The sequence below is a fragment of the Manihot esculenta genome, chromosome 12 (genome assembly GCF_001659605.2).
Source record: "Manihot esculenta cultivar AM560-2 chromosome 12, M.esculenta_v8, whole genome shotgun sequence".
NCBI classification, from domain to species: Eukaryota; Viridiplantae; Streptophyta; class Magnoliopsida; order Malpighiales; family Euphorbiaceae; genus Manihot; species Manihot esculenta.
This window is the reverse complement of record NC_035172.2, coordinates 26,504,053-26,509,830: the sequence shown is the minus strand read 5'-3', so window position 1 is coordinate 26,509,830 and position 5,778 is coordinate 26,504,053.

Below are 5,778 nucleotides of genomic sequence, written 5' to 3'. Positions count from 1 at the left end.
TATGTGAGTTAAATGATGGAATGTATGTTATTGTATGTTAAAATGTGATGTTGTTGGGGTATAGGTTAGTTTTAAGCCCCTAAATGCTTGAGAATGTGTTTATGCATGACTTTGAGTGATTTGGTTTGAGTTTTATGGTTTGCTTGGCTGAATGTGTGTGAGAGGCTGAGTTCTGCCATTCTGGAAGAACTCAGGTTCGGCTGCCGAAACCATGTTCGGCCGCCGAACTGCCTGTGGAGGTGGTTTGGCCGCCTAAACTTGCCCCCGAAAGTTTGGACTTTCGACTCTGGAGTGGAGTTTTGGCCGCCAAACCTGCCGCCGAAGGTTGGTGACTTTCGGCTCTGGATAGACTTTCGGCCCTGGACAGACTTTCGGCCGCCAAACCCTGCCCCTGAAAGTGCTTGACTTTCGGCTCTGGAGGGACTTTAGGCCGCCGAACCTGCCACTGAAAGTGCCCTGTTCAGCCTTCCTTTGCATGTTTTCCAGGATTATTTTATGATGTTTTAGGGGGTTTTTAGGGAGATGTTTAGAGTCATGTTAGTGTATGTTTGGTCCCTCATTTGAGTCCACTTGTGTAGGTTCGGACCCGAGGAACCGAGAACCCCAACAGTGAGATAGCTGCTTCAGAGTCTGTTCAAAGTCAGCCTGAGGTGAGTAGAATGGATCTTTATGTTTCAAAGCAAATAAATTTCAAGCATGTTCATGCATCACGAACGCCATGATATATACTAGGTTGTTTGCATTAGAATTCACGAATATGTTGCATTGCATACTATGATGTTGATGTGGATGGATGTTGGATGACCCATTAGTCCTCGATATGATATGATGATGATGATACGGTATGGAAGTCCAGTGAGGCCCATTCTACGCCCCTGGCACGATGTAAGAGAAAGACCAGTGAGGCCCATTCTACACCCCTGGCACCATTAGAATGTGTAGAGGGCTATTGGTGACAAGTCCATCCTTGATGTGATTTGTTTGTGATGTGATGCATTTCATGAAAGCATGAATTTTAATATATTGTTTTACTATTCTGCTCACTGGGCTCTAGTAGCTCACCCCTTTCTCTTAACCCCCAGGTTTGCAGGATCAGGTTAGACCAGGAAGTCAGCAAGAGTAAAAGTTCTATAGATGTAATAGTTAGTTGTGGACATGAAAAATAATGAAAGCTAATGTAATGTATTGTAATGTAATACATTGTGTAGAATGATATTGTACGGATTAGTATTGTGCTTGACCCTAGAGTTTATGGTTGATCCCTTTGTTCATGATCATTGTTTAACGTTTTATTTAATGTGATGTTAACCAAGCTTGATGTATGTAATGTTGACCCAACTAGAGCATTTGATGAGGGCTCTAGTGTGGGGTTTTTATGTATTCAGTTTCAGTGCATGCACAGGTCGAGCTTGGAGAATGAAAAGTTTAAAGTTTTTATGTAAATGTATGATCATGTATGGGATTCATCAGGTATGACAGGTTGTATGTTAGGCTTGCTGCGGGTCCCGGCGACCTTAAGTCGATCTGGATCCTAGCGCCGGTAGCGGTCTGATTTCGGGTCTGTAATACCCGGCGAGACGCCGGCATCGAAATTCTTACTTTCCGGCAGGTTTTCATTGGAATCTGGAATTCGAGGATGTCGAAGGTTCTTTGAAGGGTTAGAGAAAAGTTTTCAAAATGGTTTTACGTGTTTTATGGTTTGGAATGCAAAGGATTTGGGTTTTGAAAGGGAAAAGACCAAGGGAACAGTTGCAGGTTCGGCCATCAAAGGATAAGTTCGGCCGCCAAACATTGCATGGTTTCGCCCGCCGAAGGTGAAGTTCGGCTGCCGCACGTTGCATGGTATTGCATGCAGCTTAGGCCGCCGAAGGAGAGGCGGTTGGGCCACCTATAAAAGCCCCGTTGACCGAAAATGGAGTGTGTTTCACTCTCTTTTTGTGCAAGGGTAGGTTCATGCTCTCCTTGGGTTGTTTTCATGATGGTTCTTCAAATCTTTCAAGGTTTTCATGAGTTTTCTCCTTGTTTCGAAGAGTTGTGAGCTTTGAGCAAGATTTTGAAGCTTGGAGACTTGTGGAGCTTGGATCTCCATATCTTCACGTTTGGGGTCACACCAACTCTTGTTCTTCAAGAGGTAAGTATAGATCCTTCGGTTTCATGCAGTTTTAAGTGAGTTTTATGGAGGTTTATGGGTAGAGATGCATGTTTAGGGTAAAGTGAGTTTTTGGGTGATTTGTGGTCAAAGCATGCTTATGTGTTTAGATGTGTTGTTTATTGGGGTTGTAAGTTAGTTTTGGACCCCTTTGTGCCTATACTTGAGTATATGCAGGTTGTGGGAGTGTGGTTTGCATGTTTTGGGTGTTTGGAAGGTTTGGGTGGCTTGTTTGTGCATGAAGCTGAGTTCTGGATGAACTCAGGTTCGGCCGCCGAAGCAAGCATTCGGCCGCTGAACCCCTTAGGATGGCCGTTTTGGCCGCTTAACCTTGCCCCCGAAAGTTAGGACTTTCGTCTCTGGAGGGAAGGTTCGGCCGCCGAACATGCCGCCGAAGGTGGATGGCCCCCGAACCTTGCCCCCGAACGTTTCGACTTTCGGATCTGGAAGGGACTTTCGGCTGCCGAAGGTGCCGCCGAAAGTGCCCGAGTTTTGTCTCTGGAGAGGGGGTTCGGCCGCCGAAAGTGCCGCCGAAGGTGCCCTGTCCAGCTTTTCTTTGCTTGTTTTCCAAGCATGTTTGAGGATGTTTTAGGGGGTTTTGAGGAGTTGTTTATGAGTTGTTTAGAGTATGTTTGGTACCTCATTCGAGTCCACCTGTGTAGGTTCGGACCCGAGGGACCGAGAAGGCCGTCAGTGTTAGCTGTTGCAGAGTCAGTCCAGCGTCTGCCAGAGGTGAGTGGAACTAAACTTAATGTTTTAAATTGAGAAATTAAATGCTTTGAGCATGTATCATGCACCATGAGTATGCAATAGGTTGATTGCATTAGTAGTCACGAATATGATGCATTGCATTCTTTATTGTTGATGGGGATGGACCAAGGCGATCTCAATAACCCACCATCTGTTAAGCAAGGAAAGACCTGTGTGAGCTCCTGGGAGGGGCCGGGCGCTGACAGAGGGAGTTTTGAGGTAATGTCTAATCCGAAATGTGAAATGTTTGTGCTGTGACGCATTTCATGAAAGCATGTTATTAATGAACTGTTTTCCTTATTTCTACTCACTGGGCTTGTTAGCTCACCCCTCTCCCCTAACCCTAGATTTGCAAGGCTCGAGTTAGCTATGGGGAGTCAGAGTCTGCAGAGTGCTGAGTTTAAGTTTGTTATGTAATAGAGTAGTGGACATGATGTAAATTAAAGGAGTAGTATGTAATGTAATATATAGAGATGTAATGGCAGTTAATGGATAGAGTTGTGCTTTGCCCTAGTGTATGGTTAATCCCTTGTTATGCATGATCTTTATTGCCTGTTTTATGTTTCTTGATGAGAAATGTGTCGAACCAAGGCTGACTTGTGAAATGCTGACCCTATGAGACTGGGTTCTATGTTTTCAGACATAGTGCATGCAGGTCAAGCTTGGTAAGAGAAAGGAAAGGTTTTCAGTTTTTTGTGTTTATGTTTGATCATGTATGGGATTTATCAGGTACACAGAGTTCAGGTTAGGCTTGTGCCGGTGGCGGTCCGATTTTCGGGTCGTTACAGGGTCGTTACACCATTTTCGGGCAAAGGTGAGTTCTTGCCCTTCCTTTGATGATTTTATGCTTTTCCTTCAAATTTTCTTGAGTTTTCGTTTATTTTTGAAGTTTTAAGCTTGGGTCAAAGATTTTAAAGTTTGGGAGACCGTTTCTCCTCAACTCCAAGCTTGGGTCGCATCTACCTTTGATCTTCAAGAGGTAAGTGTAGATCCTTACCTTTTTATATGTTTAAAGTAAGTTTTAAAAAGGGTTAATGGTTAAAAATGCATGATATGGCTAGATCTAAGGTTATAGGCTTTGAGTTGGGTTTTAGTGAATGTATGCTCTCTCTTGTGTTTTGTTATTGTTTGTTGGGGTTTAGGCTAGTTTTTATACCCCTTATGCATGTTGGAGTGAGTATGCATGTTGTGGGAAGTTGGGTGTGAGGATTTGAGAGTTTTAGGGCCGAATGCATAGGGCATAATCGGGTTCTGCCATTCTGGAGAACCCATGTTCGGCCGCCGAAGCTGGGTTTGGCTGCCGAACCTATATGGGAGGCAGCCTTTTGGCCGCCTAACCTGCCCCTGAAAGCATGCACTTTCGGATCTGTAAGGGAGTTTCGGCTGCCGAACCCGCTCCTAAAAGTCCCTGACTTTCGAATTTGTGAAGGACCTTCGGCCGCCGAATCTGCCCCTGAAGGACCCGACTTTCGGATCTGTAGAGGACCTTCGGTCGCCGAAGGTGCTGCCGAAAGTCCTCTGCCCAGCCTTCCTTTGCTTGTTTTACATGCATGTTTTGTGATGTTTTAAGGAGTCTTTGGAGAGTTGTTTAGAGTCGTGAATAGTTGTGTTGGTCCCTCATTTGCGTCCACCTGTGTAGGATCGGACCAGGAAGACCGTAGAGGGCTTCAGTGAGCCAGCTGCGTCTTTGTCAGTTGAGCGTCAGCCAGAGGTAAGTAGAACTAAACTAATCTATTGTTTTTAAGTAATCAAACTTTTGAGCACTTTTATGCATCACGAATGCCATGTTTATAGGATGTTTGCATTAGAATTCACGAATATGATGAATTGCAAATTTATTGTTGTTGTGGATGGATGTTGGATGACCCACTAGCCTTCGAGCAGGTTATGATATGATACGGATACGGAAGACCAAGGCTGCCCATTCTACGCGCCCTGGCACTATGTAAGGGAAAGACCAGGGTTGCCCATTCTACGCCCCTGGCATAGTTGGATATGTTATGTTATGTTTAAAAGGAAGTCCTGAGGAGCTCCGTCGAGGGCCGGACATTGATTTGGAATATGTAGGGGGTTACTAGTGACAAGTCCATCCTTGATGTGTATTGTTTGTGTTGTGATACATTCCATAAGAGCATATGTTTATTAAACTGTTTTTACATTCTGCTCACTAGGCTCTTGTAGCTTATCCCGTTCCCCTAATCCCAGATTTGCAGGATCAGTGATAGAGCATATTTTAGTCCATATTTTCATGATCTTATTGATGTTTATTTGCACCTATTCTATCTAATTTTGTGGTTTTAATCATGTTTTGCAAATATTAGGTGTGAAGAAACAATTTGAAGAAAATGCTCTTAAAAATGCCAAAAGAAGCCAAAACTAGAGAAGCAGCCTTCGGAGGCAACTTTCGGAAGCCAAAAGTCAGCAACCTTCGGCGGCAATCTTCGGCGGCCGAAAGAGGACTCCAGAGACGAAAGTCGACCACCTTCGGCGGCACCTTCGGCCGCCGAACCTTGGCTCCAGAGACGAAAGTCCTGCCCCCGAAACTTAACTTAGGCAGCCGAACCTGCCCCCGAACATGCTCTTCCCTATTCAATGAGCCAAATCTTGGAGATCACATGTTTCCTACATAGTGCCATGCTCATTCAAAATTCAAATCAAGGCTCCACCTTCCTCTTTAGTGCATAAATCTTCTTGGACACACCTTGGACATCAACTAAAAGACTAAAAAGGACTTGTAACTCCACACATGCACAAAGGAGACTCAAGGGCACTATGGGGCAATCACTCAAAGATGCATGGATACTAAAAAGGAAAAAGAAGCCTCTCAAGACCTATTTAAAGGCCTCAAGAAGACCAAGAAAAGGGGCATCTTCAATATT